This window comes from Dermacentor variabilis, chromosome 1 (genome assembly GCF_050947875.1).
Source record: "Dermacentor variabilis isolate Ectoservices chromosome 1, ASM5094787v1, whole genome shotgun sequence".
Lineage (NCBI taxonomy): Eukaryota > Metazoa > Arthropoda > Arachnida > Ixodida > Ixodidae > Dermacentor > Dermacentor variabilis.
The window spans coordinates 226650067-226674696 of NC_134568.1; the positions used below are offsets into that span (position 1 = coordinate 226650067).

The 24630-nt window shown below is 44.1% G+C and overlaps 1 protein-coding gene across 1 annotated transcript in view; it reads left to right on the plus strand.

Moving 5' to 3' along the window:
• The window catches only part of LOC142557963 (type 2 phosphatidylinositol 4,5-bisphosphate 4-phosphatase-like), a 95846-nt gene extending 93271 nt beyond the window's left edge, over positions 1-2575 (plus strand). The window contains exon 9 of the mRNA XM_075670143.1: positions 2430-2575. The gene's annotated coding sequence lies outside the window, so the exon portion shown is untranslated. The remainder of the gene's footprint in view (positions 1-2429) is intronic.
• Positions 2576-24630: the final 22055 nt, after the last annotated feature.

Here is a 24630-nt window from a genome sequence, read left to right on the forward strand (position 1 = left end):
TTCGGTACCTGCGCACGTGACTGCACGACCGTGGGAACAAGCAGACGAAGCGGAAGTACGTTTCTCTTGCTTCGGTGCGAAGTAAAAAGTGCAGACATTGCGTTTGTGTGTTATTTCTCTAAACTTCACTTCGTGAATTCAAGTAACAGATAACACAAATTACCAGTGCCTTGAATAATTCTCGAAGTCTCGTGTCACCACGAGCGACGTCACACTACGGACCCGAGTACGTAGGCGCAGGGACGCAAGTGTCATCCTCCGGCTTGGAGCGCGGCGGCCTCGAGAAGGAAAAACGGCGTGCGGTTTGGAATTTCAGATCTTTCCGCGGCGCGTAGCGTTATAATACTTTGCAGACGCGATCGTTATCACGCAATGTATGCTCTGCGCTTGTCAGCTAAAATTGGTCAGACCTGGTGAGGGGCCCTTTAACGGAGTACTGACACAAAAATTCGAAGTTTAGTTAACGTGCGAGATCGATTTATATGGGCACGCACACATCGTCGGCAAGATATAAACGGCGAATAGAGCTTAGAACATATTTAAAATCAATTTTAAAGTACGCGTGCGCGCAGACAACCGCAAAACGTCTGGTGCCCGCATGAAATTTACCTTATTAACGCTCTTGAAGCTGTCGTACAGAATCGCGCTGCTAAGTTCATTCACTCAGCATATCCTTACGACATCAGTGCATTGTCCTTAAAAGCAGACTCTAGTTTACCAACTCTTTTGTATCGCCGTCGCATCGCCAACTTATTATTTCGCAGTCTTTTTTTACAGGCCGCTCGCCACCTCACCATGTATTTCACCTCCGTCACGAGCATCACGTCATACTGGTCGTTCATTGTCGCTCGCCCCAAAACGCGCACTCACTTTTTCGCCCTTGTTTTTCCCTCGTGTAGTTGTACACTGGAACATCCTTCCTTATGGAATCGCTGCCATCACCAGTTCATCTGCATTCACGGAAGAGGTGCCAGCGATTCTCTCACCCTAATATTGTTTTAACTATTGTAATCCCACACCTTGTGTAATACCCCCGTGTGGGGTCTTTAAGAAAATAAAGAAACGAAGGAATGTGAACAACCGAGAAAATGCTACGTCACGAGTACAGTGAACCAGAAGCCTTCTAGTTCACTGTATCACGAGTGCGATGCCATCGGGGCGGGCCCTGCGAGCAAGTTTCTCGCCGCTCCGATAGCCCTGGTGCTTTTTTTCGCCGCTGACGGCAGCACAAAAAAATCGCCAAACATTTTTTTTTTCCAACGCGAAATAACTCTTAGATTAAAGCGACCTGGAAAGTGTGCATGCTATAAAACGTTGCGCGAAATAGTCAATCGTTGGCGTGATTTGCACTGGAAAGTGGTCAGCGCAGCCGCCGCTGCAATCGTCTCCGCGAAGCGGCTCGCCTGGCCAACGTGTTTTCTCATCGCTACCAATGGCGTCGGGAAAACTAATTCTATTGTCACTTATAAGCGACATAAATGTGCAGACGTTGATTGTGTTGATGAATATAGGTGCTTTATTACGAGCTGCGGACGGATCGCAAGGGCCGTCGGTCTCGTATCCGACGTACCGTTTCCCAGCGATCGCCAGCTCGCCTGGCTAGCTCGTTCGCTACCGTCGGCGTCGATGGGCGGCATAGTGGTCCGAGTTCGTGCGCGCCGCTGGACTCTTAGAATGGCCTCCGCTGAAGAGCAGCCAGATTTGCTCGTTTCATTTCGAGCGGGCCTGATAAAACAAAACCCGCCGAGGTTAGAGCAGTCCGATGATCTTCCACCAAGACTACGACCCCCAAGCCTGATGCTGTGCCGAATTTTACCCCGCCTTGTGTCCTGCTCTGGCATATATGCTTCATTCCCAAAGCGCCCTCGACGAATTGTTAGTACTACTAACAAGTACTGCGTACGCATATTGATAGCTGTCGCGGCTTTGTAGTGGATCCAATCAAAAGTGGTTTGCCACGTCTAATACGGCGGCGACTCCCGCCTGCAGGAACTAGTCGCCGCTGGAGGACGAAAACGAGGACGACGATGATGGCGAGTACATCGCAAAGCACATGCAGGCGTAGCAGACGAACTATAGCAACAAGAAGCTCGCGCTCCGGAGAGCGAGCTGGTGTGCGTGCGTCAGTTTTGTGCGATCACGTGCCTAGCTGTGTTTACATTCCTTCTTTGGCCCATCGCGTTGCTCTCTGAAACCGAAACTTGGACTGGTCGCTACAAATAAGACTCCAAACAGTTACCTGTCCCGCTCTGAAGCAAATGTTTCGTGCCGTGATTACTGGGTCATTAGCTACTTATTTCAGCGAAAAAAACAAGATCGAAAAGTTTTGTCAGTACTTAATTAAAGCACCATAATAAATTCGACTTGGCCTTTGTGCTATATGAACTCCACTGATGTGACACCCCAAAAACTTTTCTTTTTTCCCTCAGAGTTCCAGCCTGCAGGACCGCAAAGGATACTAACTTGTGGCCTCCATAATTCCTATCAGCGTCGTAACTACTACACTGCAGCATCTTCAAGGCGTTTATAGTTAGTGTTAAATGAGTGTATGAATAAAGTTCTGTGTTTGATTGTACATTGTCTTGACTTGCATGCATTTTATTTCGATAGCAACTATATGGGCATGCCAGGTGCATTTTTTCCTTCACCGCTGCTGTCCCGAGTAAAGTGAAGTGCCAAGAGAATGAGCGGTGTGCACGGTATGTTTGTGGTGACGTGTTGTGCTGTGGTTGCGAGGACCAGTTGAGAATGGTGGCTTCATGCTAAAACTTTTCCCATACGGCCAACGTTGGAGGTCACGTAACCGATCCCGCGCTGCCCTGCAGCAGAGCTTACGATGTAACAGAACCCTTGTGTAGAGGCGAAGAACGTACGTCTCCTCTCACCTGGCCGTGGCTGCCAGTGTGACGGGGCATGCGCGGCCCGCCCACCGTAGAGGTCTTATGCTTCAGGTGCTAAAGCAAACGGCGAGCATGCAAGGGCAAGCTGACTGGTGGCTTCGTGCAACCTGCACACCCATTGTTGGAGGTCGTGTAATCCAAGTTTTCAAGATGTAGTTGAACTGGTGGAGCGAGCAGCAGCACAAAACATTTGCTTTGGGACAAAAGCGCATGCGCCCTGCTGCCGGCAATCCTCATACCAGCTTTGCATCAAGTGCTTGCGGTCAACAAGTGAGATTTGTCCATGTCTGTGTGCACACGACACGATGATCGTTTAGTTGAATGCTTCCCGCAATATGTATGTCTCGTAAAACTATAAACTGCGTAATGCCGCAACGCGGGAATGCTAAGGTCGGCGCTCAACCGGCGCTTTGGTGCTGGCTGCGAAAAACGAGGAAAAAAAGATAGGCGACACGTGCTCGTTGCGGAAGCATGGCACGGGCAGTTCTGTTCTAAAAGCCCGCTACGCTGGTACTTGTTCTGGCACACCGTTGCTGCTCCTTAGTTCCCAACAGTGGCGACTCTGGCCAAAGAGATAACCAACCCCAGCAGCCTACCGCCCTTGGGCGGTAGGCTGCTGGTGACGCTACCTCGCGCGCATGGGACGTCACAGCTCACCAGCTCTGCCTGCCCGCATTCTGGCGCAAGTACACGCAGGTTTGTTTCGCACAGGCCGAAGCCATCTTCAATCTGAACCACATCACCTCGGAGACTTCTCGGTTCAGGCACTTACTTTGCAACCTGTCTCCTGAGGTGGCGTAAGAGGTGGAGGAAGTCATCGCTGCACCTTTGTTAAGCAGAGTATACTTTAGACTGCGCCATGGCGTCTGAGAGCACGCTCCTGTAGCACCTGCTCGCCTCCGATGACCATGGAGATCGCCGTCCATCCTAGCTGCTCAACAGCATGCGGCAGCTCCTATAGGCGCAAGCAACGTCAACTCGAACGGTGTGCTGTAGAGAGAACTCTTCCTGTAGCGCTTGCCACAGTCCACCCGCCTTGTTTTGGCCGCTGCAGGGGACATTACCCTCGACCGCCTCGTCCAGCTCGCTGATCGAGTCCACTACGTAAGTTCTTCGGTCGCCGCCCTCTCCAACACGACAGTTCTCAGTCATGTCCCCAGGGTGTTTACCAAGTTGACATTTTCAAATTCCCCGAGTTTTCCCTGAATGTTTGCAAAATTCCCTGAGTGACACAAAACTTTGTTTTATGTCAAGACGGCCTGACACCATGTCGCCCGATGCTGTCACTCTCTGGTAAGCATGGTAAAAAAAGAACGACTTAATCTAGTTTGAATAGTAAGTAGTGTTAATTTTATTCAATAGAAAACCGAAGGGAGGCATTAGTAAAATGCAACACGAATAACATATCTTCAATAAGAATGGTAAAGCCCATTTCAAATCATGTCGAGCATTTCCAAATACGGATAAAAAGCGATGCATACAAAAGCAAATATTTTCGAAAATGAGGTATTTCTATCAACTGATAGCAAGCTCTTTGGTATTAGGCCCGAACTTTGTCGCAAGCGAGATTATCAACAGCTAGAAAGTCAACTTCAGCTGTTCTGACATATTCAGCCTGCATACAATGCCAGTTTTGCATTTCACTCCTTTAAACCCACTGAACACGACGTTTTGAAGATGTCTTAGACTAACGAAAATGAACTAAAACGTCGAACTATTTAGGACGGCTACAAGACGTTCTGCAAAAGATGGCTAGGAGACGTTAAGATGTCTTCTGCTTACATTTTGCTAAGACGTCTTTAAAACGTCGTCAAAAGACGGCTTGATAACGCTTTGCGTAAACGTATGCAAGATGTCTGTGCTAATCTGTTTTTGGATGTTTTAAAATATTTCGGTGCTTTTATCGGCTTACAGGGCTGTTACATAGCTATAATCCCAAAATGACTATACCCATTATAAATGCGTGCACTTGGTACCCTCTCATTACGTGTATACGTACGTCAAGGAAAAGCATGGATCGAGCGTAAAATTAACAGTTTTAAACTCGATTGACAACGTGTACGTGCATAGGCCAATATCAATCAAAACTTTTGTGAATGCGCAATTTGCTTCTGAATAAATACAAGGACGTGCGTAAATGCACTTGAAACACGCACACTGGCGCAAATAATGCGCTGTACACTGTTCGACACATAGCTATCGCTATGTTTCAATGTTTTTTAGAGATACCTGTAAGTGGCTAGCATTGTTTGTACTCTTTCATAAGAACGTGAAAGAATTTTATACCGATGCTATACAGCCATTTATTCACACAACTCTCGCTGCATGAAGCGCAAGAATACACACGGACCCGGATAAATATCGCAGCATTTTTTTTACTGTCGCCCAAAGTGGTGACTGCAGGAGCGTGGCGCAAACTCGTAGCAGCGAGATATACGCACTTTTTCTCGCGACAATATGTGGGCTTTGCCTTTGCGCATCGCTTTCTCAGTGGCAACAGACAATACGGAGGTTAGTCAGAATAGAAAAATTGATCGCCCGAACGCGTAGTATAATCGCTCTGCATGCCACCAAACAATTAACAGAGTAAGGTAACTTTATTGGTTTACGTAGAAAAAGCATTCAAGTAAATTGGTGCTACTAATGGGATATTGAACACGGTGTATTTATTCGCGAACATAAAAATACATACGATCGTATAAATCAGCCCGCTTCAGTTTAAAAAAAGAAGTCACATTTGTGTGAAGCACAGTAGTCGCGCTTGATTGCGACTCGCGACAGCAAAAAATACAACCGATCGCGTAAATAATGGAGAGTAAAATATTCAATAAATTCAGAAAGGATCTGCCCAAATAATTTACAAAGACAGCACATTAAATGCATCCTAACAGCCAAGAAAAAGCAATTTGAATATATTTACGCAAAGAACAAAATACGGTTCAAAGAAACAATATATGGCAACAGTACGACCGATTGCAAGACTATGGATCAGCCAATGTATATCGGCACAAGTAATAAGCGCATAAAATAACATGTTAAATGAAAATTCAGCACATATGCACGCAGGAATTTTTTTTTACCCTGCAGAAAGTTAAATTACTAATTAAGCAACGCGAATGCCAAGCAGGAACTAAATTATCTGAAGCTCGCGATTCGGTGCCAGGTTGCAATTAAACTTGAAGCTCCGACAGTTTAAAGGCGCTGCAACCTCGCATCCACGTACATTGCAAGAATTAGCAATATATTTGTGCTATTTATAAAAGGTAAGGCAGGTATTTGTCAAATTTCGTTCAATTACACAGTTCATAAAGAAACAAATTGCGGCGCAAGTCACAATCATCAGAACAAATAGACGCTACGCATGTTAGATCGGTTTATCATAAGACGAAGGAAAGCAAGCTTTGCGTAAGTCGCACTACACTCTAAGAAAAGGAGGAAATGGAGTATTGAGGTGACTGCTGTAGGGGAGGAACGGATCTGCCACAACGATTCCTCCCCTTATAGGGTAAATGCGAGGGGATGAACTGTTAATCCCCATGCGGTTACTCCTTCGAGGACTAACAGTTGTTCTCTTCCGATGCTCCTCAAGGGAGTAACGGTCATTCTTTCTGATGCTCCATAAAGGTGGAATGAATGAAATTAGGCATTTATACTCCGATAAAAAATTACTGAGCTGAAAAAAAAAAAAGATGCCCGAAAGTAGGATTCGAATTCAAGTCCTCGCGCTCACAAGTAACCAGACTTGTGAGCGCGATATTTTATTAGCTGCACTGACGCCATCCATTTTGGGATGTCCTCCAACGGACTTTAAAAAAAAGGCTGAGATTAACGCTTATACTGTGCGATATCTGCTGCCGACCTCTGATAATAATGCACCTTTCGATATGTTTTTTTCTCATGGGAATGCACAGTTTGTGGAAAACGCGAATGATGGACCGAAATGCCGAAATGGTTGTACCCTACAAGGGTACATTTCATCCACATGACGCTACACCTAAAGCATGTTTATGATAAAATCGATATACACCCCCCCCCCCCCGTTTTGGTGAGGTGCCTATCCTTACCACCTTTCTAAAGTGAAACCAGCGTTTTCACCCACAGTATGAACGCTACCACGGCAGGTCGGTTGATAGGACAGGATATTGAGACAAGGTTAAGCATCGGAAAGCACCTGCAGCAATATAAAAGCTACTCGGCATTTTGTGTGTGCTATGCGGAGAGAGTCCAACTAGGGTGGTTGCTTGGGCTATTTGGTAATTCATGATAAAAACGACGTACAGCGCGAAGGACAAGGTCTGCGAGAGACGACATACACTGCGCTGACTTCCAACAATATTTTATTGCGTTGCCACATCATGTGTATATTTCCCGCGGGAGCTGTGTCTCGCTGAAACTTCCGTATCTTCAAAGAGGGGCACGCAGCCGCAGTCCCGGCAATGGAGGACCAAGTAGAGCCATAGCAGGACAGCTTCTGAGGCGCACAAAACGTGATGAGCTCGCTCAGTCAAGGAACCAGCCGGTTGAAAGATGCAGGTTTGCAGTGGTACCGTATATGTGCATGTTTCGCATAGGCTAAAAAAGATTGGGCAGCGTGCAGGAATCAGACGTTTTCTCAGCTCCGGAAAAGCTGGCAAGGCTCTGTAAACGTGTAAATGCGCCTATAAATCACGTCAAAGTTGTTGCTCTACCAGGCACAGAAAACGTTTCGTGGCATGCGCAACGAATGTGGTTTACCAGATTCTCTTGTTTTGCGGCACTAACTATGTTGGACAGATAGGTAGGTGCTTAAACGATCGTTTAAGAGAGCACTATAACAACGTTCATAACACTGTTCAAGGCCACTTGGGCATCCACCAGGACTGCGGCTGCGCGCCCCTCCTTGAATATACGGAAGTTTTATCGAGACACAGCTCACAGCTCACGCGGGAAATTATAGAAGCTGATTTCATCAGAAAACTGGGTAGTGTGGCGTTAGTGCACCACCCCCGCTATCGCGCTGACCCAAGTGAAGTCATGTATCTCAACAGATAGTAATGTTCGTTTTTTTTTTTTTCAAGTGACTATGTTCTTAGTACAATCACTTGCTCTTAGAACACCCCTTGTGACTGCCTTTCATTTTCTGCGTATGCCCCCTCTTGTATATGCACATGGTGTGGCAACGCAATAAAATATTGTTGGAAGTCAGCGCAGTGTATGTCGTCTCTTGCGGTCCTTGTCCTTCGCCCTGTACGTCGTCTTTATCATGAGAGCCTCACGTTGAGTGTACAGGCAACCATAGGCGACCGCGAAAATAAATCTGCCCGAGTATTCTTAGGCCGATTTAAACTGAGGCGCTACGCGATGTATACGTGTAGCGAGCTCAAACGGGCACCCAAGACGACGGAGAAGGCCAGTTTCTCTGTCGTCCAGTTTGAGCTACACATCGCTTCAGTTAAGTTCGTAATCTCCTTGGAAGGAGCTTAGGTACTATAGAGTTTTAGAATAGGGGCCCCCTTTGTTTGGGGCCCCGAAGAGCGTTGCGGGTGTTATCGTTGGGGCGCGCAGGAGTGAAGAGCTTTAGAATAGGGTTTAGAGTTTGCGGATAGCGTCTTGCGCTGACAGCACCACTAAGGCGTCAAAGAAAAGCTAAGCTATTAGAAATAATTAAATAAAATATACCATTTTATAATGCGAATATTAATTTTGACTTTCGTGTATTCGCGTTTCATTACAATTTAGAGGTTATTCTTTAAGCAGCAAACAATTAGTTGCGCTAAGTTTCGAGTAACCAACTTTACATGCCTTCACAAGCCAAGCTAAGCCGTGTTAGGCCTACGAGCCATAAAATTCGCAATCGAATTCGGAATCAGCAGCGTCCAATGAATCAATCTTCATAACACACGCTAGTTGACAGAAAGCGATAACCGCAGTCACGTCGAAGCCACTGCGCATGCGCGAGACACGAACTGTGTTTGGGTTTTGCGTCGGGCGCGTTATTTCACTGATTTAGTGGCAGCCCCAAAAGCTGCTCCAAAAGATTTGCGTAAACAAACATGGCGGCGCCCATCGAAGCGACGGCTCTAACCTACGTGGTAACGCGTGAAGTTCAAAAGCTAGGAGAAGTGACTGCGGTTATCGCTTTCTCTCAACTAGCGTGTGTTATGAAGATTGATTCATTAGACGCCGCTGATTCCGAATTCGATTGTGGATTTAATGGCTCGTAGGCCTAACGCGGCTTAGCTTGGCTGATGAAAGCATGTAAAGTTCGTTACTCAAAACTAAGCGCAACTATCTGTTTGCTGCTTACAGAATAACCTCTAAGTTGTAATTAAACGCGAATACACTAAATTCAAAATTACTATTCTTACCATAAAATGGCATATTTTATTTATTTCTAATGGCTTTTCTTTGACGCCGTAGACGCGCTGTCAGCGCAAGACGCTTTCCCAAACACAAAGCCCTATTCTAAAACTATTCACTCCTGCGTGCGGCAACGCTAACTCCCGCAAAGCTCTTCGGGGCCCCAAACTATTGGGGCCCCTATTCTAAAACTCTCTATTAACGGGTTGTGCGTAGTTTAGGATGAAATTCTGTCGGGCTCGGTCCATTATGCGTTGGTGGTGGGTCACGCATTCGTACTGGCGACGTGGATGATGATGATGAAAGCAACTTTATTGTACCGCCGGATAAGGAGGCCCCTACTCCCCGTCCCCGGCACACAGGCCTTGGGGACAGGGGCCGGAACCTCCGCGATTAGCAGCCACCTTCCTGTCTCTTTGTCTATGTCTGCCTCTCTACTGGCGACATGGCCTTGGTGGGTGACGTCATCTTCAGCTGACAGCGCGCACTTCGCGCGTTCGGCACGGCAGCTATCTAATGGTGCACTCAGCAAACTGAAACTTCCCTCGCTTGTTATCAGCTGCTTTGCTGTGTTGCATTTATGTGTGTGTGCTCATAACGCACCGGACTTGAGTGAAATTGCTCTATTGGGTATTAGCATTCCACGTGACTGTATTGCCGTGAGTTTCTTTGTGCCTTTATGTGGCTCGCTTTACCGCTCCAGACGCGCAGTATTTCCTTTTTGCGAGTGCGCTGATTGACTCAGTGTGGCCGCGGATGGTTGCGATTTCTTCCTGAGTGGTCGCGTGCGTCGATTATATTCATCGAGAAGAATAGCAATGGTGCGCGCCGGTACTCTGGAACCATTTTTGGTGCGCAGGAATAGTGTCCGGCCGATAACCATTCAAAATTATTGTTGACTGGTACAACATCAGCTACAAAGCTCTTGGCCATTACCACCAGTGCACATAGAAAGCAGCATTAATGGCGTAATGGTTTGAAGCAGTGATATGACTCTCCCATTGCGCATGCCAACGCTTAGTCTCAATTGAGTGTGCTGTTACCGAACCTAAATCGGCTGCTAAGTAGGTTGAGCTTACTATTGAGGCGAGGATGCCAGGAGAAGGCGAATGCGTCATTGCGGCCTCGACAATGAAGTTGGACTTTAGAAAACACACGCATGTAATGTCCCATTGTATGTACTTATGTTGTTTGCGCCTTGAAGTAAATAAATTGATAAGTTTGTCCTGTATGTGCGGGATATGTATTTCTGTATCTTCATTAGCGGTAAGTCTTCGACCGAATGGGTGTTGTGACTTCAGAACCATTTGTTCAGGTAGCAATGTCTTTTTTTTTCTTTGCTGCTGCACTTAGTTTCTGACAAATCTACTTGTCCTACTAATTTAAACTACAAGAATGTATAACAAGTAGATTTTTGCCGTCTTCACTTCTTTACTCTCATTAACTTGAATACTTTGCAACAGGACAATAAAATTCAAATTCAATGCTTCATCTGGATTATACGTTCTCTTGATTCTGGAGTTCATGTTACAAGAAAGAAAGAAAGAAAGGACGCCGATCAAATGGTGTTAATAAGAATTAGACGTTTAGGCTTCTGTACGGAAGTCTTGTTCTCAGAACAGCTCGAAACGACGGCATTCTGCGTATGCAGGCGAAAGAATGCTATCGCTTCGATTCAGCGATTTTTTCTGTAGTCTGAATAGCAAGATATTCAGAAAGTGCCTTCAAATTCAGTTTCCTTGGCAATTATGGAAGCCTTATCTCGGTCAATGGCATATTCAGACTTCCACGTACTCCGCAAGTGCATTGGAAATGACATTATTTTTCACTTATGATTCATTTATAATTATTCTCTTTGACATCATACATTTGTTGCTTCAACGCTTTCAAAATTACTGCTTTCGCCGTTGTAAAGTTTGTCACGATTCACGCAGGGTATTTTGTATACAACGCTAGGAAACCTCTCTTTTGCATCTTCATATCTATCAGTTCATGTCGCAACTAGTCGGCGGAAACGTGGGCTACATCGATTTCATAGGCTTTTATAACATGCGCCAAGGCCTCGCTCAGGGAAGGGCGGCGCGAGCTTGGAGGCGTGTGGCCTGCGATGTGGCAGGCCTCAACAATATTCCATGGAACGAATGGAAATTTCGGTTTATGCTCACTCGGACATATTCTTTCCACGTCACGGTCAGTGATCTGGTCGTCAGGATTAAAGCAAAAATCTTACAGCAAGCCCGGAAAGCTTGCTCTAATCAAGACGCTCAGAGTACGTGCGGTTACGCCAGAAGTTTCATTCGTTGCGTAAAATATCGTTCGGGCAGAGCAATAACCTCGCTTGGCTGCGCGAGCTTGAGTTAACGCTGCCAAGGCCTTATATTCGGGACATATTGAATGGCAGAAGCACGTGCCACACAGGGAGGCGTGATCTCTGAGGTTGCACCGGTACAACGTCTGAGGCCACGCTTAGCTGCACTAACCTGCGCGGTGCTGCAGTAAGAGGAATTGCAATGGCGCTAATAGAGAGTTATAGCTCAGCGAACCAGCGGGCCAGCGTAGACGCCAGTGCGCATGCGCGGTACAACAAGCGCAGTGGCGTTTACGCTGGCTCTCTGAGCTATAACTCTGTAGTGAGTATCTGCTTATGCGCAGATACGCGTAGTGGTGAGAAGGAACAGTGTTCGACGGCGCATTCAACGCAAATACCCAAAACTTTTGGCACCGAATGTGTGCCGAATCCCGCGGAATGCGATTGAGCCAGCAACGGCCGGGAATTCCTTGTTTCGGAGGCAAATCAAGTTTGTATTTCGGAGGCAAATCAAGTTCGGCAAATCTATTGGCAGAGTAATTTTACTTTGTTGAAACAGGGTTTTAAAACGTAGATGTCTACGGAGATTTTAAGGGATTTCACTTTGTTACATCCAATAATCGTTATGTCCTGTTTCGTTATAAAGAAGTTCCCTGTAACATGTATTTGTTAATATCTTGTCTTACCTTCTAATTACACGCACCAAATCTGAGCTGAAACAACATTAGAAACAAGCTACATTGTCTTCGGATGCATCCGCCTGTGGAACTGTCTAAGCCAGCTCCCTGAATCATGAAGTGACCTATGTGTGATAACAGACAGTCACAAAGCAAATCTCTAGAAGGTTCATTAGAAACATTTCGTTTATGCGGTGGTGTTATTGACTTGATTTATTAAACATTCTTCGAAATAATTAAGGCTGCATGCCAATCAATGTAAATCATAAAATGGAGCATTTCTGCTGTCGACGTGGATTTGATTGGGAAGAACTAGAGTTAGATCAAATTCTTCCAATTTTTGCTTAATTAACCAATGACGTTCAACAATCAAGCAGTTAAGAATTAATAAATTCATGGTATATCATGAGTGTTTTTTCAAGCGCCATCTCCTGTGAAGCATATCTACCATTTTCGTGCAAAGCTCCATGGAAAGCGTATTGACTGTGTATGCATGCATGCACCTATCGAACTTCGTGCACATATAGACGTGATGCTTTGACGATAAATATTTGTTAAAATTAAAATTATTTATTTCAGCCTTGTAAAGGTACAGACAGCGGAGGCGCAGAAAAAGCTGTCAGATACAGATTGACAAATCCGCAGCCCCCTTTCGCTTGGCAGAGCCTTTACAGCGAGACTTTTAAAACAAAGACAATTGCACACGGTAAGAACAGCTATACAATAATGAGCAAGTGCAAAAGGAAACAAAACAACATTATACAATATTTATACAATACTCCCAAAAAAGAAAACAGAACAATCATGCTAACGTACATAGCACCCACATTACTGTTCGACGCATTGAAGAGGTCAAAATTATTGTTTACATAAGCTATATACATATTCGTATAGAGCTACCAATCCCTGCAAAATATAGAACGCAGATTTTCATTACACACACGCACGCACGTGCACAGCACACACACCAAAAGGAAACGGCGACGCGCTCACAGGAAGCGCCTGAAAAAGGAAAAAAAAGGAAAAGTGCGGGGAACCGAGGTCGTATTGCGCTGTCGCATCTCCCTCTCACAGAAGGAATGAAGAGGTTCTTGGAAAGCAGGGACGGGCGATTCTCTCTATCAGCATCAGCTCCCACCAGCGAGGACGGGGCGAGAAAGCGAAGCGGGACTTTCCTTGCTGTCTATTTTTTCTTCTTCAGGCCAACGCCGCCTCCTCGCAGGGGCGCAGGCGAGTCCCCGCCAAATGGCGCGGGGGCGTGAGTTGCCGCCAAATGCTAGCTCTGGATGCCAGCTCGTTCCGCGTCTCTTGGTAGACTAGTTGGATCATTTCTGTTATCATGGACTGCGCATATAAACGCAAACTACACAAAATTGACATGGACAAGAACAGCGCAAGCCCTTTCCATGCAGTGGAGCCGCCGTATCTCGCCGTTCAAGATATGCGTACTCGTAAGTGGCATTTTAATTTCACGTTGTGTAATGCATAACCATCTTTTTCAAGTGAACAAAATTCGCTTTGTATTGCGTAAATGGTTTTGCAACGTATGATAAACTCTTTGTTTTTTGTGTTTATTTTTTCTGACAGGAAGAAAAAAGAAAAAAAGAGGCTTTATATGAGAACGGATCAAGCGTACGAGAGTTGAGACAGGGAAATGTGAGGCGTACTTTCATGTATATATTTCTAATATTATTTTTTCGTCTTGTATTTTCCTTAATTTTTCTCTAGGAAACACTGGAACGACACTGCTTAAATTGAAGCACAGTGTGCGAATGACCTGCTACGCTCGGAACTGTTATCACCATTCGGGAAGAAATCAGGTAAGACGCTTGTCTGGTTGTCATTGCGGAAAAGTCATAATTTATTAGAAGTTGCTTTCGTTCCTTCCCACAGATGAAAAAACAAAACTGTAAATACCTGCACGATATACGTCCGGTGCATTGCAGGTAAGAATGGATTGTGTGTGGCGCTTCACCGCATGTGAACTAGAGTAGATCTAGGAACATCAGACAAGAAGCCACGTATGTGAAACCCTGCGGATAGCCCATATGTAAGTTGTTCCTCAATTTTTCTGTTGTATTTTCGTAGTTTACGTGTAATGCTTTGTCACCGCGGTCTCGACGTTATGTATACCTAGACATTTGTCTCGCGGCAGTCTGCGTGCTTATTTATTTGTGCAACTATGTGTTGTATTCATTTATCGCGCTGCCTGGATGTTTTTTTTGTTTTTTTTCTTGAAATGATATTCCGAGCCAAGTCAGTAAATCTATCCTTCCTGTCCTCATGTTTCCTTGGGCGGCTCTAAAGCGTATCTTAGAGGAATATTTAGCTTCAGACTCCCGCATGGAACAGATGGTGAGTGACATATATGCTGTGTTTTCTTTTTAGAGAAACTATGTATTCATGTTTACTATTTGGTTGATTTTCATTTTGTTATTCATACAATACCGCAGCCATATGCCGTTCTGTCATAGAACGTTGTTTCTAGATATATTTGTTTTATGTGGTTAAAACATTTAAAACGAGAGCGATCATATTTCTTATCCTGACCATTATATTTTACAGACCACGATAACCACGTATTTGGATGTCTGGTTTAACTCTACATGCGCTGGTTCGTGCAGGTGAACTTTTTTTCCAGATACGGAGGAACGGACACCGGTCATGCCGTGAGCACTCTTCTGCAGGGCATACTTACAAATGAAGCTGCACTGCAGTTCAGCTGGAAAGGGTCGCAGGGGAGGAAGCACGCCTTCGTGAAGCTCACGGCCCCATCACAAATCTCATTCTAAGTAAGAAATATGGCATAACAATCAGCTTTCTTGTGCACGTTGATGATGATGATGTTGATGAAGCCTCAGTTAATGGCACAAACCCACTGATGGTCATAGGCCACGAATCGGGTGGTAATATGATTCAATAAATAAAATAAAATAAATTGGTTAATAAATAAATAACACGAAAAAAGAAAGGAAAACAAATAATCCAAGATGCAAAATAACCTATGAATACATGAGATAAAGTATTGATCGATACTATAGTAAGCCTAGCGTTGATAGGAATGTTGAAAAAAAGGATATACTTGAACTTGAGTAAGGTAAATTATGAATAATAATAGTAAGATATAGTAAGTTTTGAACTGTGAATTTGTGCTTTTACTTTTTGAATTTTCTAAACTGGCAGTAGAAATAAATCAATTCTTGAAACTAAAAATTATTAACAAGGCATTCTTTTTGTGCCACATAGGAAATTATAAATGGCTAGGCAAACGTTCCTGTGGCTATTTCCCAAAACTGTTGCTCCAAGGGAGAGTATAACAGTGCTGCTTAAAGGTAACCCTAAATTTTGAAATGGAATTTCTAGACATAGTTTTCGATGATTAGAAAACCGCCGACATGATAATAAAAAATGATCTATAGTTTCTGGTTCATTGCAGAGGTAGCATAGAGGGTATACCGCCAGACCACATCTGTGCAAGTAAAAATTAAGTGTTGGAATACGGCAACGCAGCCTAGTAAATGAAACTTCAACTTTCCGGTTAGGACACCATTGCCGGTTCCAAGAATAATTTAAGTGTAAACAATCTGAAGATTTTGCTAATGACAGAGCTTTTTTGTTCTCGCTCAAATAAAATTGCCGATATCTGGCTGCAGTAATGTGCGCAGTTGCCGGCAGCACAAATAGCACAGGACCTGCTAAAGAAGCTCGTGCTAAGGAATCGGCTATTTCATTATTATGAATGTCTCGATGGCCAGGGACCCATACTATATGCACTAAACTTAAGTGAGGTGGAGCTAATGAATAAAACGTGTTTCCGGTTGTCGACTTTGTAGACGCAGTAAGTGCGCTGCATACAGATAGAGAATCCGTGACGATAATAACTCTTCTAATGAATGGGTAATTTCCGCAAGCCAAGAATTATTGCCAGAAGTTCGGCATGAAAAACTGATGTGTAATCTGGTAGGCGAAGTGAAAAAGACCAATTGAGGGATGGTGAGTAGATACTCACACCTGCCTTCTCTTCACACGAAGAAGCATCGGTCGCTATTACGTTTATTTTGAAACGGGCCAAATAATCTTGTAAACGGTCATTCAAATATGTTGGGGGCAGAAATTTCGCATTGTGTGGAAAAATGTCTGCAAATTCAATTTTCAGCGACCCCGGAGACCTATGGAGCGGAATTATTTCTCTAAGGCGAACATTTAAAGGTGCTAATTGTGCTTGCACAAATACAACTTGCGGAGTATGGAACCGTGACCACGTGGTCTCAAAAATGGACTTGGTTCACTAATAAATGCATATTGTCCACGTCGTAGCGAAGAATCATAAGCTCTTAAGTAGGTTTGGACCGTAAGCATGCGGAATAGTGGGTGAAGAGTAGGTAGGCGCGCTTCCTGGTATAATACATTATTAGCAACGAATTTAGGAAGACCTAAACATAGTCGAAGAGCTTCTCTTTCTAACAGAACAAGGGGCCTTAATTTATATTTTGCACTTCCGGAGAACAAAACACAACCAAATTCTAGAATCGGTCGTACACACATACGATAAATCATAATTAATGTGCCACTTCGCATACCAGAGCGTCGGTTACTGATTCTACGTAGTAAACCTACGGCTCGTGTCGCCTTCGTTCCAATATTTTCTATCTGAGAACGCCAGTTCGGTTTTCCGTCATATGTGATACCCAAGTATTTAAGCGACTCTACCTGAGGAATGGTTCTCTGTTCATATACTAATGATAACTGTAACGGCCCGGAAAGCGGAAAAACAAGGACTGCACTTTTGTTTATGTTTAGTGACAGGTGCAGGTTGTGAAGCCACGTCTGTAGAGTACAGAGGTACGTTTGCAAAGACAGGTGAAGGGAATTGATGTCTCTAGCTGTCGCGAAAAATGCAATGTCATCTGCATAGACATACAGATTCACATCCTGGTGCAGTGGTACTGAACTCGTCAACAGGTTAAATAGTATAGGAGACAGAACAGCCCCCTGGGGCACCCCTCTTGTCTGATCGAACATTCTTGAAAAAAAAAAGCCGTTTTGAAAACAATGAAGTTTTCTGTTTCTTAGAAATTCAAAAATCCATGCCGTTATATATTTCGGAAAATTGTAGGACTGTAATGTGTCCAGCAGTAGAGAGTACTCAACGCTGTCATAAGCTTTCTCTATGTCAAGTGTCACTAAAGCGCTAACTTCTTTTCTATGCTGAGCAAGTTGGATGCGGCTTTCCAAATCTACAGGCGCACACCAACTGGAGAGACCGGGCCGGAAACCTATTTGACCTGGGCTCAGTAACAAATTTTCAGATATATGATCCATCATACGATCTTATAAAACTCTTTCAATTAGTTTTACCATATTTGACGTAAGAGAGATAGGCCTAATGTTGTCAAGGTTAGCCAACTCCTTGTTTTTTAAGCAGCGGAATAACTTTGGCTGTCCTCCATTTTGGTGGAATCCAAGCATTTTTAGAGAATAATTAACTGCGTTGAGAATGTCATGAGAAGACATTTCAAACAACATTTTTAGCATGGCATTGGAAATGCCGTCAGGACCTGGAGCTGAGGCAGGCAGAGATCTAAGGACATTAGAGAGCTCTGACACTGTGACTTCCACGAAGTCATCAGCGATGGGAGGCCTTAGTGGCCCATTCGGCAAACGTGATGTTAAGCGTTGCGCTAAGCCCTTTCCTATGAATTCTAAACAAGCAGATAACTCGCGTGGTGAAAGTATTGTCGATTCAGTATTCGCTGGTGTTGGCATGAATTTTCTATATCTAAGGAATCTGAACAGAGCTTTTTTGTTGTTGGGCTTAGAGAGGAATTCATGATGTTTTTCGTCATACTCGTGTTTGGCATTCGAAACTGTTCTCTTGAACGCAGCAGTTTCGAATTTATAATCACTCCAGTTACTCGGGCACTGATTGTAAAGTACTTTCTTCCACGCGGCTTTTCGTCTTCTATATTCCCGTGTGCAATCCGAATTCCACCAAGGAAGTACTTTTGCTTATCTTGACATTAAATTGGGACTTTTAAAAGGAACTTTTTACTACTGCGCAAACCCTCATGGCTTTGATGTCATTCGGTAGCGTTTTCTGGGAATTGAGGACCGTTTTCAAGATACCCTGAAATTTCTGGTAATTGACAAAAGTACGCGTCGGAGACTCCAGGGGAATAACAGGGCAGACAATGTCAAACCTAATAGGTAGATGGTCACTATCTGAAGCTGAGTCGACAGTAGACCAGGAAGTTACGAAAATTCCTGAACTGGCAAATGTTAGATCCAATGCCGATTTAGAAAGACCCTGAATAAAGGTAGCGGACTTCGTGTTTAAGCTACAAAAATTTTGATTAATTGCCCAGTCGGATAATCGCTTTCCACATGAGTCCGTTTTGAAACCCCAAGACACATGATGCGAATTAATGTCTCCGGCTGTCACAGTTTCTTTCCTACAAGAGTTGACAACGGTATCGAGGAAACGAGTATCATGCACGCCTGTGGGAAAATATGTATTAACTAAGGAAAATGGGGAACAACCAGGAATAGTTACATCTATTGCTAGTATCTCACATTCCGTAGACATATACTGGTAGGAAATTTTTACATTGTGGCATATTTGAGTTGCTATCAAGAAAACAAGTCCTCCGCCTCTCGATGGACGGTCCAATCGAAATAAACGATAATTTTTTATATGAAAATCTTGGCCATTGGAGAGCCAAGTTTTCTGCAAAAGAATAATGTCGGGAGAAAGTTGTGAGCAAAAATATATTAAATCAGTAGCTGCAGAAATAATGGAACGGCAGTTCCACTGTAATACCTTTAAATAACTTATGATGAATTAATGCCTGCTTTAGAAACCGCTTGCTCTAAAATACTGTCTTTTAAAAAATCTTTCTTCGAAAGACTGTCTTACCGTACTTTGTTGGTTTTGATTGCGGGTCATAGCTGGAAGAGTTAGGATTAGAATCTGACTTAGAAAGACTATCTTTCACAAACTTTTTGGTTTTTGAGTGTGGGACAGAGATCGATGAGTTATCGTTAGGTGATCTTGTGCGTTTAAGAGTCGGGAGATCCATTTCTACATCCTGGTTGTTTTCCGACACTGATCCAGAGAAGCATCCGTTGTCGGTCTGCTGAGTTGAAGTTGATGGCCTCGCATTGTCTGCGTCTTGTACAATAACTGATGAGGGATCCATTAGTTGTTCAGCATTCGATGTTGGGTCTGTGTAATATTCTGCGAGCTAGCATTAGAACTCGCTAAAGGACTGAAAAGCTGAATCGTTTGTGATGTCAACATTTGAGCTAGAGTCTCCGACAGGTTTGCTGTTAGTCGTTCCATAGCTTTTGACAACGCCTTTTCGACCGCTGTCGCAATAGAATCGGAAAGGGCTGAGTCTGCAACCATTTTCTGACGGGCCGTCACTCCTGCATATCCCTTAGACCTCCCCTGGACCTCAACAACAGCATCACGGCGTGAGCAACGTCTCCTTTCAATTAAATCTACAATTTGCATATCCTGTGATCTTGCAGGACAGTTCGAGTAGTTGGCGGAATGACCACCACCATAGAGACAACATTACTCTTCTTTGGAGGAACAATCACTAAAACTGTGGCTGTCTCCACAAGCACGGCAGCGGGGTGCAGAGCTGCAGCCTCTGACGCTGTGGCCAAATCGCCAACACTTGTCACATTGCAGAATGCGTGGAGCTAGAGCTTCTACCTTGTAAATTAGGGGCCAGACCTTAATTTCTGTTGGCCGCATCGTTCCAGCACGTGTAACTATGACTGACTCTGTTGGTATCTTCTTATTGTCAATCACTCGACTGCGCCGGTAAACGGAGATGACGCCAGCTACGGAGAACATTTCTAAAATCTCCTCAGGGATTAAAGTGACGTCCACCCCTCGTACAATGCCTCTAGAGCATGCGAGATGTGGTGGTACGAAACAGCTCACCGGATGGGAAGCGAATGTGGAACAATTCAGCAGTTCTTTGACACAGGTGTGGTCTGGCGAGCATCAGAGTATGCCACCTCTGCCGAACTGACGGACCTCTGTGATTTGACGGAAGTGGGACGAGGCCTTCTGCAATTCGCCCTGAATCGTTTTTGGGTTTTTCATATTGATCGCACCGCCGTCGTTCGGCACCATGGCCACAGGAACAGTACGGGCTCCACTGCGAAGAAAAAACTCAAGCGCCAGCTCCTGAGGAGCTACCGAGGCTGACCAAGGGGAAGCCCCGTAGCTAGGTGATGCTATGGACATCAAGCAAGGCTAACACAAAAACACATCAGAAAAAATATATATGTAAAGGTGATGTGAAATTACAAGCTGACCAAAGAAAATACTACCCGATACTTGACCTAAGCCCCCAAAGCAGGAGAAGCCAGAACCGAGGAACGCGATTCCTAAGCGCAGAGCAAGCACAGCCGTTGTTGTTGTTGTTGTTGTTGTTGTTGTTGTCCTGAGTGGCCGTGGCACATACCCACAGTGGGGGATTGGCCAAGAATCGGGCGGTTTAATTAGGTGCCTAAAAATAATAATGATAACAAGGGAGTTAACAATTTGGGCGTGTGAGTTTAAAAATAAACGTTTTGTGTTTGGAGAAAAAAGGAAATAATCAGATGAAAACCGGGTATAAGATAATAATAGTATTAATAACAATAATAATAATAGATAAGAAATAAAAGAAAGCTATGGTTGGGAGGGAGAACGATCAATCTAACATGGAAATCCAGTGGTTTCAATTAGGTAATTTTGGATCGCCAAGCAAACATTTCTGTGGCTGAACCCAACAATGGAGGCTCCAAAAGATAGGATCACAGGCACTAATAAAGTTAGACCAATAGAGCGAAGCGGGATTTCGAGTAGTCGTTTTCTTATAATAGAAAAACGTCTGCAAGACAACAAGAAATGGTCGATTGTCTCCGCTTCGCCACAGAATGAGCATAATGGTGAGGGGACCAGACCAGACCTGTGGAGGTAGAAGTTCAATGCAGGTATACGGCAGCGCAGCTTCGTGATGGACACTTCAATTTTCCGTGTTCGGCAAAAATCTCTGTTCCAAGGGTGCAGAAGATGTCCGTAATCCACAGAGTTAGTAATTGCGGAGCCTGATACTGACTGTATAATGATACTCCTGCGAAATCTAGCTGCAGTAACATAAGCAGTCAAAGGGCAGCAAGGAAGAATCGGGCCACTTAGCGATGCCTTGGCTAGAGAATCTGCAATTTCATTAATGATTAGTCCTTTATGGCCAGGCACCCAAATCAAACGCACGCTTCTCAAGTAATCAGGTACCAATGATTGAAATGTCCTCATCACTCGAGAATCACTAGAAGCAGTAAGGGTTGAGCACAATGATAAAGAATCAGTAACCATCACGGCTGATGTAATTGATGGTCCTAATTTGAGTAATGTCAGCACCACGGCCATGAATTCGGCTAAAAAAATCGGTATGAAATCTGGCATCCGAAGAGAAAATGTCCAATCGAGAATCGGGGAAAATATTCCGACACCTGACTTTTCTTCACATTGTGAAGCATCTGTAGCAATTACAACGTTTGTTTGAAGATTTTTCAGGTGATCTTGTAATATACCGTCTAGAATACGGTGTGGAAGTAATTTTGCATTATTAGGAAAGATGTCATCAAATTGAATATCCGTGGCAACAGCTCTGTCGGTAATAGGAAGTACATCGCATATGCGCACGCCCAAAGAGTCAAGCAATTTTTGCACGAATATAATTTGCGGATTATATAGTCGCGGCCAGATGACACCGAAAAACAATGCAGGTTGTGAAATAAAGATTATTTGGGGATGACGCAGTGGTGATTCGTAAATCCTTAAGAATGTCTGCACCGTCAAAAGCCGGAACTTGCACGAAAGTGGCGGAACACGGGATTCTAGATAAAGAATAGAATTTGCAACAAATTTAGGAAGACCTAAACACAGACGTAATGCTTCTCTTTCTAAGAGGATTAGAGGACGGGACATGTAGGCTGGAGCTCCAGAGAAGAGCACGCAATCAAATTCTAATAAAGAGCGAACGTACATACGATATATCATTAGGAGTGTATCTCTTCTCAATCCTATTTGACGACTGCTCAGCCTGCGCAATATGCCAATTGTACGGGTACCTTTCCCAGTCAAATGATCTATGTGAGAGCGCCAGTTGAGAGAGGCGTTGTAAATAATTCCGAGGTATTTAACAGATTCCACCTGTGGTATGTCTTGAAGGTGGTAAGGCAATGAAATGTGCACTATGTCACGTATCGGAAAAACGAGAACAGCACATTTGCTGGCATTGAGTGTGAAGTGACTAGCATCTAACCACCTCTCCAGATCATAAAGGTAAGTTTGCAGTCGTTGGTACAGCATGTGGTTGTCGTTTGCAGATGCAAAAAAACGCAATATCATCTGCATAAACATAAGTAGTTATTTCTTGATGACAAGGTAGTGTGCTCATGAGAATATTAAAAAGTACCGGGGAAAGAACTGAGCCTTGCGGTACGCCTCTCGTTTGTTTGTGTTTAGAAGAAGAAACGCCGCTTTCGTAGCAATAGAATTCTCTTTCACCTAAGAATGACTGAATCCACGCTACTATATACCCAGGAACACCACAGGAAGTTAACCGATTGATCAATAAAGTGTGCTCCACAGTGTCGTATGCTTTCGAGATATCGAGCGTCACTAAGGCAGCGTATTGCTTATGACGTCGAGCGAGTTGTATTCGGCTTTCTAAGTCGACGTGGGCATGCCAGATGGAGCAGCCGGCCCTGAAACCAATCTGACAGGGACTAAGAATGGAATTATTATTAATAAATTTCATGATGCGACGGTGAAGAAGCCTCTCAATGAATTTTACTACGTTTGATGTAAGCGCAATGGGCCTAATGTTCTCCAATACATACCTTCCTTCTTGTTTCTTAAGCATCAATATTACCTTGGCAAGCTTCCAGTGCAGCGGAATCCAAGCATATTTAATTGAATAATTCACCAGGTCTAAAAGAACGTTAGGCGATTCCTGTAACAATATTTTTAACATTGCATTTGTGACGCCATCAGGGCCAGGGGCTGAATTCGGTAAACATAGGGCAGTCTCATTTAGTTCAGCTAAGGAAATTGGAGTAAAGCCATCCCAAGGATCTAATGTAGAATGAATGGCCGGAAGCCTGGCCGTAAATCGATTTTCTAAGCCTTCGGCAATCTCTTCTAGGGAGGCGCTCAGTTCCTGCGGGGTCAAAACAATTGAATCTAATGTTAAGGGTGTTGGTAGCACCTTCCTAGCACGAAGGAATGCAAATAAAGCACGCTTATTTTTTGAATTAGATAGATAATCGTAATGTCTAATATCGTATTCCTCTTTGGCTCGATTAACAGTACACTTAAATACACCAGCATGAAACTGATAATTTTTCCAGTTTGTCGGGCACTGATTATGCAGAAGCATTTTCCAAGCGGCCTTTCTTTTTCTATAGTCCCGCGTACACTCATTATTCAACCAACGACAAGAGGTGCCTTTAGCCGAAGGGATGACAAATTCAGCTTGCTTCCGGGAATCCTCTAGAATTGAGCAAATGGTTGAAGCGATTTCCTTATCATTGGCATTGGCAAGTTTCGAAACGGCAGAACGCGAGAAAGTCTTAAATTTCGTATGGTCCATAAATGTGCATGCCTGGTATTTTAAAGATGTTATTTGACAATTGATTTCAAATGACACAGGAAGACGATCACTGTTGGTTGCTGAATCAACCGCTACCCACGACAAAACCTTGATGCCAGCGCTACAAAATGTCAAATCTAACACTGAACGGAAGGGTCCTCTAACAAACGTTACTTGTCCTGTGTTCTGACATGAAAGGTGACTATCAATAGTCCACTCCCAAAGTCGCTTACCACACAAATCTGTTTTCTGCCCTCACAACACGTGATGCGAGTTAAAATCCCCTACAAACAAAATTTCTTTTCTACAGGCAGCCACAGCCCTATCAAGTTGACGTGTACTTTGCACACCGCTGGGGAAATAAGCATTTATAATTGAAAATGGATGGTATCCTGGGAGACATAAATCTATGGCCAAAATTTCACAGCCGCAGTCCATGATTTGAAAAGAAATTTTTGCCTTGTGACAAATTTTACAGGAAACAAGTATCATTAATCCTCCACCTCGCGAGTCTCTATCTAATCGGAAGGACCGAAAACCTTTTAAATGAAAATTTTTCTCTGGTGAAAGCCACGTTTCTTGAAGAAGTAAGATATCCGGATTGAATTGAATAAATAGGCAAGATAAATCTGTTGAAGCTGAAAATATAGAACGACAGTTCCACTGCAGCACTTTCAACTGTCCAATGGTGTTGAACGCACAGCAGCGGCAACTGCCGCCTTTAGAATACTTTCTGTAAG